This window comes from Garra rufa, chromosome 3 (genome assembly GCF_049309525.1).
Source record: "Garra rufa chromosome 3, GarRuf1.0, whole genome shotgun sequence".
Taxonomy (NCBI): domain Eukaryota; kingdom Metazoa; phylum Chordata; class Actinopteri; order Cypriniformes; family Cyprinidae; genus Garra; species Garra rufa.
In genome coordinates, this window is record NC_133363.1 from 31,549,034 (window position 1) to 31,563,907 (window position 14,874).

At 39.8% G+C, this 14,874-nt stretch overlaps 1 long non-coding RNA gene across 1 annotated transcript in view; it reads right to left on the bottom strand.

Annotated features, from left to right (window-relative positions):
- The window catches only part of LOC141331059 (uncharacterized), a 470,059-nt gene that overhangs the window by 357,357 nt on the left and 97,828 nt on the right, over positions 1-14,874 (bottom strand). The window lies entirely within an intron of this gene.

Sequence of the window (14,874 nt, forward strand, 5' to 3'; positions counted from 1 at the left end):
ATCAAACAATATCTGTAATATACGAACTAAACATTAAATTTAAAATCTTTTCATAATAATAATACTACTGTGTCTCAAAATATCTAATACTATTTTAACACAGAAAACAATTTATTACTATACATAATATTCATGAAGTAAATAAGGTTTATTTTCTTTTATTTATTAGTGAAAACCAGTCTTTAGAGATTCTAGGTGTCAAAAAGTCATAAATTCCTGTGTGATAAACCGTAATGTGGAAATCAGTGTTGGGAAGTAACTAGTTATGTAATTTAAAAATGAGAAATAAATGTAACTGAATATTTTCACACACATCCAGATTTAATTGATTTCTTTCTAAAATTGCATTGACTGCTCTAAAATATAAGAAACAAATGTTTCAGGAGTTTAGGACACAGAATAAAACACATGCTTATTTGATAACTGTTTTATTTCATATGCTTTGTTTTTTTAAGACTGACTGTTTTTTTCCAGAGCATTGTCAGATGCCAGTGTTTCCTGTCATAGCTATGCAAAGATTTGATTTTAAAAACAGTATCATAGCTATTACACTGTATCTTGTTATGATTTTAAATCTGTATTTAACCTCAGAACGATCTCAAAGTAAGGCAGGGCTCGCAAAATGTCAAAATCTCTGGTAGCCCTTTGGGCAGGTACTCTTCAGATTTTGGTAGCCCAAAAATTTATTTACCTAAATTAAAAAGACTTCTTTTTTTAAATGTAGAAAATCAGATAGGAGTCTTAACTTAATCAAAAATGTTTTCAATACACAAATATAAACAAATATCAAGGAAGGAATTTTACTTCACTATTTGGTGTATCTGCAGAATTTTTCAATATGAATTTAATTTAATAAATCGAGTATATCATTTATTATATTTATTTAAAACAGAAATATTACTGTCTTAATTGTTTAGTATTTTAGAAGGCACATTAACTTCCTTCACATTTAAAACTCTATGTGTTTGCTGCATAAAAACATAGGTCGATAATTGCAATCATTTGATAGCCTGGGTGTCCCCATGCTGCCTTCCGCGCAGCACGATTTTATTCACGCTGGAAGGCAGCATGGAAACCATGGACCAAATTTTCACCTCAGATAGGGAACCAATCACAGAACGGGGAGGGAGCAGCAAGACGATGACGCCTTCTATGCGACTCACCGAAGCAGTTTGTTTATAACTATGGATCCAGCATGGCAGCAAGTTATCATTCGATGCAGCCGTTCACATGTCGCGCCTAAAAACGTGTGGAAAACGCTAGGCGCGCTTTCTCCGAGGTGGTGGTGGTGTAGCTGGTCTTTTTTAAGATGTTTATCAATGCAAGCAAGTTTCATTTGGTCAGTACATGTCTTTTGAATATCTAGGGATTGTACTGAAAGGTCCCCCACGCATTCTATTTATCATTATTTACAGGCCCCCAAAATACTGTCCAGTCTTTGTTGATGAGTTCACAGAACTGCTATCAATGATTTGTTCAGAGTTTGACTGTTTTGCTATTGCAGGGGATTTTAATGTTCACATAGAAAGTGCGGAAATCAAAACCAGAAAAGAAATTATAACGGTTTTGAACACGTTTGACCTGATTCAGCATGTGCATGGGCCCACACACAATCGTGGACACACTCTTGATTTACTCATCAGTAAGGGTCTAAACATTTCATCCACTGTTATCAAGGATGTAGCACTATCTGATCACTTCTGTATTTTCTTTGATATATTGATCTCTGCTACCACTGAATCTAGATCTGTCTCTGTCAGAAAGAGATGCATTAATGATAACACTAGTGTGCTATTTATGAAGGCTATATCTTCAATGCCAAGCATTTCTGCAAACTCTGTTGATCTTCTCCTGGAGTCCTTTAACTCAAAAGTTAAGAATGTCTTTGATGACATCACACCTGTAAAAATCAGAATTTCTGGCAAACAGAAATCGCCGTGGAGAAAATCAACAGCAGTACAGAGTATGAAAAGACAATGCAGAAAAGCTGAGCGGATGTGGCGGAAGACGAAACTCGAAATTCACTATAGCATCTATAAAGACAGCGTTCATGCTTTCAATGCTGAACTAGGTAAAGCTAGACAAATGTTCTTCTCAAACCTTATAAACAGGAACTTAAACAACACTCGCACTCTTTTTGCTACAGTTGAGACTTGAGAGACTAACAAACCCCCCTAGTCAAATCCCTAGTGAACTGCTCTCCAACAGCAAGTGCGATGAGTTTGCTTCCTTCTTTTCTGAGAAGATCAATAATATCAGAAAGACAATTAGCTTAACCTCAAGTCATGAAGAGGTCAGACAGATTCGACCGCAATTTCAAAAAGAAGTCATTATGTCTACTTTTGAAGCAATCGATAGCAACATTTTGGAAGAAACAGTACAGCACCTCAAATCGTCAACCTGCCCCCTTGACACACTTCCCACATCTTTTTTCAAAAGTGTGCTTAGCTGTTTAGAAGCAGATCTCTTAGAAGTGGTGAACACCTCACTTCTTTCTGGGACTTTTCCAAACTCCCTGAAAACTTCAGTTGTTAAGCCCCTTCTGAAAAAGAAAAATCTTGATAACACCATATTGAGCAACTATAGACCAATATCAAATCTTCCTTTCATAGGTAAGATTATTGAAAAGGTTGTTTTTAATCAGCTGAATCACTACATAAACTCAAATGGATACCTGGACCATTTCCAATCTGGTTTCAGACAACATCATAGCACAGAGACAGCGCTCATAAAGATAATAAATGATATTTGCCTAAATTCAGATTCTGGCAAAATATCAGTGCTGGTACTACTAGATCTCAGTGTTGCGTTCGACACTGTCGATCATAACATTCTTCTAGATAGACTGGAAAACTGGGTCGGGCTTTCTGGGATGGTTCTCAAATGGTTCAGGTCATACTTAAAAGGGAGAGGCTATTATGTGAGTATAGGAGAACATAAGTCTAAGTGGACGTCCATGACATGTGGAGTCCCACAAGGCTCAATTCTTGCGCCGCTGTTGTTCAGCCTGTATATGCTCCCACTAAGTCAAATAATGAGAAAGAACCAAATAGCATATCACAGCTATGCAGATGATACCCAGATTTACCTAGCCTTATCGCCAAATGACAACAGCCCCATTAACTCCCTCTGCCAATGCATTGATGAATTTAACAGTTGGATGTGCCAAAACTTTCTTCAGTTAAACAAGGAGAAAACAGAAGTCATTGCATTTGGAAACAAAGATGAAGTTCATAAGGTAAATGCGTACCTTGACGCTAGGGGTCTGTCGTGGCAGAAATCAAACGACTCTCATCGCATAAGAGACAAACTCAATCAATTGTCTTTTATAAGGATTTATTCTTTGCAAAGAAGGTCAGACAGTCATACAGGAACACAGGTTGCTGCAGAATGCGACAAAGAAGGGAGGGCCTCCTCCACTTTTATATCCCTTCCCTAGTCCTCAAGGTTATTTCTTAAAACAGCCTGTAACTCCCTATCCCCCAGGGACCAAAGAAAACTCCTTTTTTAGCATATTAGTCAACCTATAGAAAACCTTCTAAGAGACCTTTTGGGTCACCAAAGGTGCCCATTTGCTTCCCCAGCTGCTTCCCCTCATCTAGATGACATTCTTTACCTTTTATGTCTCTTTGCTTTCTGGGTGTCTCTATTTAAAGAAAAAGTATATGCTTCTAAAATCACACAGAAAGGGTATAAATGAATTTTTCTTTCACAATTCCCCCTTTTTATCATTCATTGATAACTAATAATTAAAAAAATTCATTATACTTGAAATCATCTATTAATATTAGTACAAAAAATCATAAACAATCATTCTCACATCCTCTCATTTGTTCTCTGGAAGCCGGGCTAAACGAATAAGCACTGTTATTGCATTCCTGACATGGGTCAGACCCTCAGTCACTTCTCAGATATTAAATAGAGATGTTACATACATATGAAACTCAAAAAAAACTTCATCATTACTAAACTCAAAAATACGCAAAGGCTTTTTGTTTTGGGGGTCTTTCCCCCCCCCTTTCAAAAGCAAGCCACACATTACAGTTACAGACATAAAGACAGTCAATCCCTTCGTCTTGTTGCATTGTCTCGTAACACGGACAAATGACCTGCTTAAAACCTTCGTCGTTTCATCCTGTCTCAATTCATTTCACTGTAAGTCCCACTACTGTTATCATCATTGTTAATCACTACTTTCATTCAGGTTAAAATACATATTTAAATCATCAGGTGTACATTTTTCCCTTAATTACAACCCCTTTTAAGCAAATTTAAGTAATTACATCACATTTATACTCTTCATCTCTGACTTTCATATAAATGATCATTCTCTTAAATTTGTGAACCCAAGCTTCACGCTCATTTTTTTTGTGGGTATAACCCTTTTTAAAATGCAAGCGTAAACAAGGTAAGATAGATCAGTAGGAAAATTTGGGTTAATCATTAAACCACATTTAAAACCACCTTTTTACTCAAAACTCCTTAAGTCAATTGTCGTCTGTCATGGCCCTCATCATTACTGATCATCCCTATCCATTGGTGGTTCCCACGTCCCCATAATCACATTGTCAGTCAATACATCCATCTTAACCATTTGAAGTGAAACCCCTGTCTTCACCAGTCTCTGTACTGAGCTGGATACAATTTGCAAGAAACATGGTAAACACATCAGCAACCACAGTCCCACTGCTATCATTGGTAACACAGTGCTACACAACCAGTAGGCCCAACCTCCCCCGAGGCTGGTCCACCATTCTGCTTGTATGGAATCAGCTTTTTCGGGCTCTTTTACGGCCCTTCTCAATTGCGCCACAATATTTGTAATGTTGTCGCTGTAGTCTGCCTCAAATCTTTACTCCATCCGCTCCTCCTCCTAGGATGTAGATGGGACCTTTTACAGTGGCTGGCATGAATCCACATGGCTCTCACGTCAGCTACCTTCACAGCTGTGTGTGTAGTTAGGAACACATTGAATGTGCCCAGCCACCTTTTACTCATTCCTCAGATCTCATCCCCCACGAAATCACCCGGTTTGATGTTGTGCAAGGAACTTTCAGCAACCTTTCCTTGAGCAGCTTTCACCTGTACACAGACATTTAGACAACAGAGAAGACATTTCTTTGCAACAACCTAACATGTCATGCTCACATGATCCTGTTGATGGCAGCTGTTGTTTGCCCCCTTCTATTCCCATAAACAGTGGTCTACCAAAGAGAATTTTGTATGGGCTCAGGTTTACCCTAGATCTTTTCCTCATTCTTGTATACAAGAACAATGGGAAGCACCTTAACCCATGTAAGTCCAGTTTCCTCACAAATTTGACCAATTTGTTTTATTGACTCATTAACAAAATGTGTGGCATTGTCTGAGCTAATTTTCCAAGGGTTTTTCCATCCCGGGACTATTTCAGTCAACACAGCCTTTTCTACTGCTGCTGCTGCTGCTGCTGCCTGTTTCGAGACTGGAAAAACTTCCACCTATTTGGACCACATGTCAATCATCACCAAGCAGTACTTTCCCCCCCACATGGGGTCAATTTAATGAAAACCATCACCAAATGAGTCTGCTGGTGGTGGCTGAGATGCTCGGGACATTTTTATCCCTTTTGCCACATTATGTTTGTTCCAAATTACACATCTTTTACAAAAAATTTTCACAAAATTTTGTTAACCCCTTTGTGACCACAATTCTTTCATTGTGCACAATTCTTTCATCTGTGCTACCATTCCCCCTTCTGATGCTTGGTCCAACCCATGCATCATTTTTGCATAGTGAGGAAAGAAGTGTCGGGGTAAACAAGGCTTGCCATCACAGCTTTCCCAAACAACGTCCAGCCAGACTTCCTCCACAGGTTTCTCTCTGTCCCTAAAGCAAAAGTCTGCATGTTCTGTAAACAAGAAGAAAGTATCATCGTTATTTTCAGATAACAAAGTACATTCTGTTTCTTTGGCTATTTAGCCACAGCGACCTTCGCTGTCGCGTTCGCTCTGACGTTTCCTGTGGATACTAAATCTTTGTTATTTGTGTGTGCTGCACATTTACAAATGGCTATCTTGTCAGGCAGCAAAATTGCTTCTAATGAAGCTGCCAAAAAGGGGAGCATGAATTATTGGGCGCCCATCTGAATTTTAAAAATGCTCTGTTTCCACAGTGCTCCAAAATCTTGAAAAAAAAACTAAAAAATCGTAACGCGAGTTTGTATACCTCGTAACGCACTTATTCGTCCTGAGTTTTCACGCCTCTGTTACAGTCACAAGCTCTGCTGCTTGTGCTGAATAGTTTTATGGCAACGAGCCAAATGTCACAATTTCAAACTCATCGTCACAGAATAGCCAACTTTGTTCTGACCTGTTTGTGGATCTCTGAACGCCGAACCATCCACAAAGAGGACATTTTGTGTTTTCAAGTGGTACATCTGAAAGATCTGGACGGAGCATACTCACTTGATCAAACACAGTCAGACAACGGTTGTTCCTTTCCATCCTCCTCTGTGTGAAGGAGGGTGGCAGGATTCAAGGTTGTGCAACGTTTAACGCTATTTTCGAAATATCGAGCAAGATAGTATGGTATCGCAACCAACGAGCCGTCAATAAATGCAATGTTTTCTGCTCGTGCAGAATCATGGACACTGTGTGCCAGACAATCAATATCAGGTCATAATATCCTATGAAATCTCTAGACATCATCAAGGCCTTCTCAGCAGATGCCACTGCCCTCAGACAGCAAGGCAGGCCTGCTACTACTGGTTCTAGCTTGATTGAAAAAATAGGCCACAGGTCACAGTCTGTCTCCATGATACTGCAAGAAAACAGAAGTCATAAACCCATTTTTCTCATTCACCATTTGAACAAAAAGAATTAGTTGGTACCTGTAGGTCCAAAGTTGGCGCCAGAGACAGCTGAAACTTTGTTCATGAATGCCTCGGCCGCCTTCTCTGGCCCTTCAATGTTGTTGCATGATCTCAACCCCTTCCCTAGAGTTAGGGCTCACAGGGGCTGTTCAATAATCACATAGTTGGGGATGAATGTTCTGCAATACGAACACACTCCCAAAAATGACAACATTTGTTTGTTTTTTTATTCTCAGACAGGGATTTGCTGTTGGGTGTATGACATGTCTTAAAAATGTAAACTTTTGGTTTAAAAACTAGCTTTTGATAGTGTGTTACATATTGAAATACAGCAGTTCCAGCTGTCAGGGTCAGAGGTTCCAGGCAAGTCTACCACTGAGTAGAAAGTCACATCTTGTGAAATTTTGCAACAAAAATGCATATAGATTTGGCACTAATGGAGCTCTTTTTCTGACAGCTGCGTTTACTGCTTTTACTTTTAAATCGTGGACAAAGCGCCACTTTTTTCACAGGAAAAATCATTACATAGCATTATTACACCTTTTTTCAATAGTGCCTCAAACACTGGTTTTATTCCCAGTATCGCCTCTGTTTCAGGAGGTACTGGTGTTGACACGGTCTGTAATCAGATTTTGGAGTGATCACAACCGGTTTACATCCCTTAATCAAGCCCACATCATATTTGTGTTTTGCCCAGAATTTAGAAGGCACCTCTGCCAAAGCAGGGTGCATATCTGAGGTGTAAACATTTACCATGCACTGATTCTCCCAGTCAGTTTTGTCATTTAGAATTGGTATTATAATTCTTTCAACCTCAATTTTGCATTCAACTGTCATCATAAATGCTTTCAAAGTCTCACTGTGTTTCAATCCTGAGTCTATTTCTCTCCAGTCTAAACTATCGACACATTGTTTTATAAACAAACCAACCTCTGCCCAAGCCTGTCCTTTAGCCTTCGCTAACGACAAATGTGGAACTGTCTGCTCTGCTCTGCATTGTTTAGACTGCGCCTCTGAAAGGCATGCTGCCAACGCACACACATCCTTTCGCCAAAACATTTTGTCAAAACTCAGAGTCTCTGCACAAGTCTGCTCAAACCAATCTTTTTCGTAGTTTTCATCCCTTTCCACTACGACATGTGACGTACAATGCAAATCATCAGGTGCCATTATTTCTGCCTCAGAGCATGTTACACATTCCCTAGCTTTTTCGCACATCATTGTAGCCCAATCAAGATTTATGATGTGCCATTCGTAAGCCCATTGAGACTCTTCGTGCAAACAGCTCCATTGCTCATCTCTTTTTACACATCTGACACCACCCGTGAGATTCAGCAATGAGCCTCAAATTCAGTTTGCACATCAGATCTCGTCCTAAAATGGGTACGGGACAAGTTTTTGAAAGCAAGAATGCATGTTTTAGCACCCTTCCTGTTTCTGTTTCGCAAATTAATGGTTCTGTAAATCTCTCAGACATTGTACGTCCTGACGCACAGAGAGACCCAGAAAATTGATCTGTTAGCTCTGGTACACATGGTAAGTCACATAGCCGCACGGTTGATCTTGTAGCCCCTGAATCAGCTAAAAATTCAATTTGTTTTTTTTTTGTTTTTTTTTTCTGTCAGGCTAATTGAAACCGCACACACCTTTTCTGTCTAAAATATCTTTTTACTGCTCAAAGTTTTCCTACCTCTCCTCTAAACCAATCTTTCTCCTATTGGTAGTCTATTTTTCCCATTATGACATGTGATGTGCAATGTAATTTGTCAAACAGCATAATTTGTGCATTGAATGGCTCTGTTCAATTCTTAGCCAATTCACACACCCTCTAAGCCCACCGGGTCTTATCTTGCAGACTGCACGATTTCTCCTCCTGCTCTGTCACTCTGACACCCCAGGAGTCAGTGACAAGCATCAAATTTAGTTTTAAATTTTAGTAATCTCGACCCATAAGGGGTACAGGGCATGCCAGTAAATTAGAAAATGATTGTTTTAACACTCAGCCCCCCTCTTTTTTTAGGGTGCCGTGAATCTTTCAAAAAATAAAAATAAAAATCTTGTGCCCTACTTCAGAAATGTACTCATTTAATTTATTAGTTAATGACGGTTGACATTGCAGATCACATGGTCTAAAAAAAATCTGTATGCCCCAGAATCTGCTAGAGATTCAACTAAAACCCCCTCTACCAGCATGGGTATTGTGGAACTTTTAAAACTTATTTTAAATTCTTCACTTTCATTCTTTGTTACACATTTATCAGTAATTTCATTACTCAAATCAAAAACACACAAAGAAATGCAAGCTTTTCTTCATTGCTTACAGCAGTGTTTGTATCAGAATGTGTGTAAACGCAAGCTTTTCTTCATTGCAGAGAGCAGTATTTACATCAGTGTATGTGTCTGTGTGTGTGGTTAAAAAGAATGTTCACTTCCCTGCACTGTAGCTGTTGGCTGTTCACCCGGGACCCCTCCTCCCTGCTCTCCGTTTTTCTCACTTCAGTCCGCTTGATTCTGCTGGTACTCAGGGCATTCTCGGGGCCCAGTGACCATCTTTCTCACACAGTCTGCATTTGGTACATCGTCTGAAGTCAAAATCAGTACCCCCACAAAACTTGCGGGTACGCAGTCCTGGGTTTCTTCCAGTCCAGCTCAGGGGTCTTACACCCCGTCCTTTTCCTCTTCCCCCTCTTGTCTGTTGATATCGGGCAGCAGAATAACCCCCAGGTTGCGTTTACAGCCTGCACCATGGCCAGCTGTAGTTCTTTATCAGTCCTTGCTTCAACCCTTTTCGCCTTCACCGTTTGTTGTTCTTCGGTATGCAAAGCGTGCGCTAAAATAGCAGACAGCCGCCCATTCTTCCACTCGATGTAGCTGGATTTCATTGCTCGTGCAATTTCAGGTTTCAGTCCACTCAGAAACCAGCTTCGCAGATGACACTCCCAGGTTTCAGGTTGATTTCCTCTCTCGTCGGGCTCTTTCAAGCCGCTGTGTTTGTTGAAAGTCTCGCACAATCGATGATAATAGTCTTGAACAGATTCTTTTCTGCTCTGGCAACAGTTGCCACTCCTTGCTGTGCCCACACGTGCTGGAAATGCTGTTTTGCTCACCATTTCTTCTCTTAAGGCGGTTCTTGTCTTTCTTTTGTTTTGTTGGGGGGAGTCTGCGTGCCTTCTCCTCTTTAATTTCACTGTTGGGGGTCTCAGGAATCGTTTCGGGGTCTTCTTCTTCCTCTTTTTGGCCCCCTGCGGCTTTCACCTGTTGTTGTGGTGATGTTGGTCTCGTTAGTGATGATGTTGGTCTTTTCGGTGGAGAGCAGTCGAGATCGGGGTCCACTTTCAGGGCTTGCAGCTCAGCCACGGGATAGTGATGATACGGCGGTGCATGTGAAAACACAGAGACATTACACTTGTTAGTAGGTTCATGTGGTGATATCATTTGTGGAGAAGCGAAGGCATCACACATGTTCAAAAGTTCACACTTTGCAATCACTTCTCCCTCACATCCCTTATTATTTTCCTTTTTTATCCTGTTCTCTCCCAACTCTTTCTGTATCATTTTCCTCTCTCTTCTATCTGCCTCCCTTATCCAACAATTCACTGTCTGTTCACAATTCCGACAAACATGTTTCTCACAGCATCCTTTCTGTGCTTTACTGCTACCCTCTTCAATCGACTCCTTTACCACTCCTAATCTCTTAACACTAAACGTTCCCTCCTCTGGGACATCATAATATTCATCCAACTTTCCTATATCTTTCATGCATTTTTGGCCATACAATTTTCTCATTTGATCAAACACCGGTGTATCATATTTATCAAATTTACTCTGAGATTTCCCCATAGTGACTCTCTTTCCCCTGGGTACCCCGGCGCCTTAAATAATCTGTTAGACGTCTCTAACAGTTCCGACTCCTAACCCCTAGTCGGGAGGGCGAAGCGGCCTCCGCTCCGATTAATAATGACCCCACACAGCCTAACACCCCACTTGAAACTTACTCCTTGTGTCGTACTTGCTTACGTGATTTCGATCTCTGAAATCTCCCAATCTGCTGATTTCAATTTCTTAGTGAAACCTTAATCACGCTTGCTTTCCCCACACAATTTTCTTTTTCAATTTTCCTGTATTATCTGTGCTGTCGTTTTGTGATTTGCCTCAAATCACGCGTGATGCCCCATCACGCTACCCACAGAGTCAGACCAGCCACTATGGTTTGTCTCAATTCCAATTATAATTCAGTACCCAAAATTTTCTCAAAACACTTTTAAAACCCCAAAATGTTTCTAAACCATTTAAATCAGTCTCTTACCGGAGAGTTCTGATGCCACTCGGGTTCGTTTTGTTGTTTCCAGTGGTGTCCCTCTTGGGCCCTGGCGGGCGGCCCCTCGTCCCTGAATTTATTCGGGGTAGGGCTGCGACTTCTAAGTCCAGGATGATCAATCACCGTCCGCTCTCGGGTCCAAAAGGCACATCCAAGGAAATCCTCACTTCTGACGCCAAATTGTCGTGGCAGAAATCAAACGACTCTCATCGCATAAGAGACAAACTCAATCAATTGTCTTTTATAAGGATTTATTCTTTGCAAAGAAGGTCAGACAGTCATACAGGAACACAGGTTGCTGCAGAATGCGACAAAGAAGGGAGGGCCTCCTCCACTTTTATATCCCTTCCCTAGTCCTCAAGGTTATTTCTTAAAACAGCCTGTAACTCCCTATCCCCCAGGGACCAAAGAAAACTCCTTTTTTAGCATATTAGTCAACCTATAGAAAACCTTCTAAGAGACCTTTTGGGTCACCAAAGGTGCCCATTTGCTTCCCCAGCTGCTTCCCCTCATCTAGATGACATTCTTTACCTTTTATGTCTCTTTGCTTTCTGGGTGTCTCTATTTAAAGAAAAAGTATATGCTTCTAAAATCACACAGAAAGGGTATAAATGAATTTTTCTTTCACAGGGTCAAAAAACAAAAAATCAAGTCAAGAATCTGGGTGTGATTCTGGAGTCAGACCTCAGTTTCAGTAGCCATGTCAAAGCAGTAACTAAATCAGCATACTATCATCTTAAAAACATTGCAAGAATTAGATGTTTTGTTTCCCGTCAAGATTTGGAGAAACTTGTTCATGCCTTTATCAGCAGTAGGGTGGACTATTGTAATGGTCTCCTCACCGGCCTTCCCAAGAAGACCATTAGACAGCTGCAGCTCATACAGAACGCTGCTGCCAGGATTCTGACTAGAACCAGAAAATCAGAGCATATCACACCAGTCCTCAGGTCCTTACACTGGTTTCCAGTTATGTTTAGGATAGATTTTAAAGTACTTTTACTTGTTTATAAAGCACTCAATGGCCTAGGACCTACATACATTGCAGATATGCTCACTGAATATAAACCTAACAGACAACTCAGATCACTAGGATCGAGTCAGTTAGTAATATCAAGGGTTCACACAAAACAAGGGGAATCCGCTTTTAGCTATTATGCCGCCCACAGTTGGAATCAGCTTCCAGAAGAGATCAGATGTGCTAATACATTAGCCACATTTAAATGCAGACTCAAAACTCATCTGTTCAGTTGTGCATTTATTGAATGAGCACGGTGCTACGTCCGAACAGACTGCATTATTTTATGTATAATCATTTTACTGTATTAATTAATTTAAAATCATTTTCTTTTTTTTAAATCATCTTAAATGTTCTTAATTTTGTTTTTATTGTTGTGATTATTATTTAAAATTTTTATGATTTTTATGCTATTGTGATTTTAATTCCTTTTTATGTACAGCACTTTGAATTACCATTGTGTATGAAATGTGCTATATAAATAAACTTGCCTTGCCTTGCCTTGCCTTTCCAAACTGCTCTGTAGCTTGCGCATGGAAAACACGAGTGCGTCGCAACCGCGTCGCTTCCATTATGCGCGCGCATACCGCGCATCTACATTTGAAATAACTTTAGCGCGCAAAAGACGCGACATGTGAACAGCGCCTTAGATAGTGTTCTACTGTAAGTAGTTTAGAACGCAAGTTTATTTTGAAAAAAGAGCAACTTTTGGCGTTAAACCATCACTCTGTATAGGCCATCCGGTATGATTGAAACGATTGGCTATGAGCTACGCACAGGCGCATTTGATAGACATTCGTAGCGCCCAATAAACGGCTCTGGGCATTCGTAAACCACGCCTCAAATACGAGAAAATGAACATGTGGTTCCCAGACCACGAATCATGACGAAGTCATAACGTGGTCTGGCGTTAGCCAGGCTAATCATTTGACCATAAACAGCTGAAAAAAAAATGTGGAAATAAAAATTGATTCTCTGTCACGAGGGGGGCGCTTTAGTAGCGCTGAAATACTACGGTTTCCCTAGTAACAGCTGTACACAAAGCAGCATTAAGGTTGTTTTATCAGGCATGAAATGAAAATGCCAACGACACGTTTCTGAGGACAGTCGGTTCCCTTCAGATACATTCATCCAGATACAGATAGAGACATCAGTGCCGCGTTTTGACTTTGAAACGTACAGCGCGCATATTTATTCAATGACATCATTGCCTTTTGAAGTTTAATACAGCCCTATCGCCATTCTCGTCTTTCCGCCCCCAAATGTAACACCTCCTAAATTATAATTAAGAATTTTCTTATATTATTTAACATATTTAAAACTTTTTATGGCCTTAAATTTGATACAACTAAATTGAGGAGTTTAAGGACCTGCAGGAGCCCTCTACTTTACCATAGCCCGGTGAAACATTTTGGTAGCCCGACTGGAAAACACAATAGCCCCGGGACAGCGATTTTAGGCCTGTAAGGTGTTAAAGTCTGATTTTGCGGTGCATTAAAAATAAATTCATATTATCTAAATTCAAATGATGAAGGATTTTGAGTAGCCTTACAGTAAACAATGCTGAATCCTATTGCAAGGTTCTGATTAACAGTTGAAAACATTTGTTTTAGAAATGTAGAAAAAGTACTCAAAAAGTAATCAAATGCGATCAGTTATATTACTTTAATAAAGTAAATGAAATAGTTACACTACTTATTACATTTTAAATGAAGTAACTAAAGTAATTTGTAACCTATTACATTTCCAAAGTAACCTTCCCAACACTGGTGGCAATACACCCCATGCTTTTGACCTTAAAGAAGGAAATATCAAGCTATGGATATAAGAATCTCTCATTTCATCATGACATTTAATAAAGCAGTTTTTAAAGGGGTCATATGATGCGATTTCATGTTTTCCTTTGTCTTTGGAGTATTACAAGCTGTTCATGCTTAAGTAAGATCTGTAAAGTTGCAAAGATTAAAGAGATATTCTTTATAAATGTTAAGACTTACCAACACTATCCTAAAACGGCTCATTCAAACAGGAATGAGCATAACACTGCCCAAATGTATATGCAAAGAAAGAAGACATAACTTTCGTTCACACTGACTGTAGTATTATTGTAGCTGCCACCATGTTGTGGAGACACTGTGCAAAAGTGAAAGTACTTTGTTTGGCCTTGTAAATGAGCACACAACTAGAAATCAGTGGTTAAGTTGCATTACAACACTGTTCCTGAACAGTACAACGCAAATATTTGAGTATGTGCAGCCCATTTACAGAACTGTTTCCTTGGGAGAGTAGCCTACAATGCTGGCTGTGCACAAAGTCTGTTTCTATAAAGTGGGGTAATTCCAACTTTGCAGTCTGGCGCTTCTGACTCACAGCCTGTAAGTACAGTTTCATATTTAAAGAATTTGATACCGGCTATTCAAACAAGAGTTTTGAGCAGTGTAAAGTAGTGCTTGTTTGCACCGTGCTTTTCAGAATGATGAGCTTTGTAAAAATCGACGCGTTTACAACAATGTACAGTATGTGGAAAATAATGTTTTTGAACCTTAAACCGCATAAACACATTGCATTACACCAAACCAAGCAACATCATATGACCTCTTTAAAGCTTTTTATGAGATTAAAGACTAATCACCTAGTCTCACACACATTTTTTTATTTCTTCAGTTTAAGCCATATGTAAGGAGAAGCACA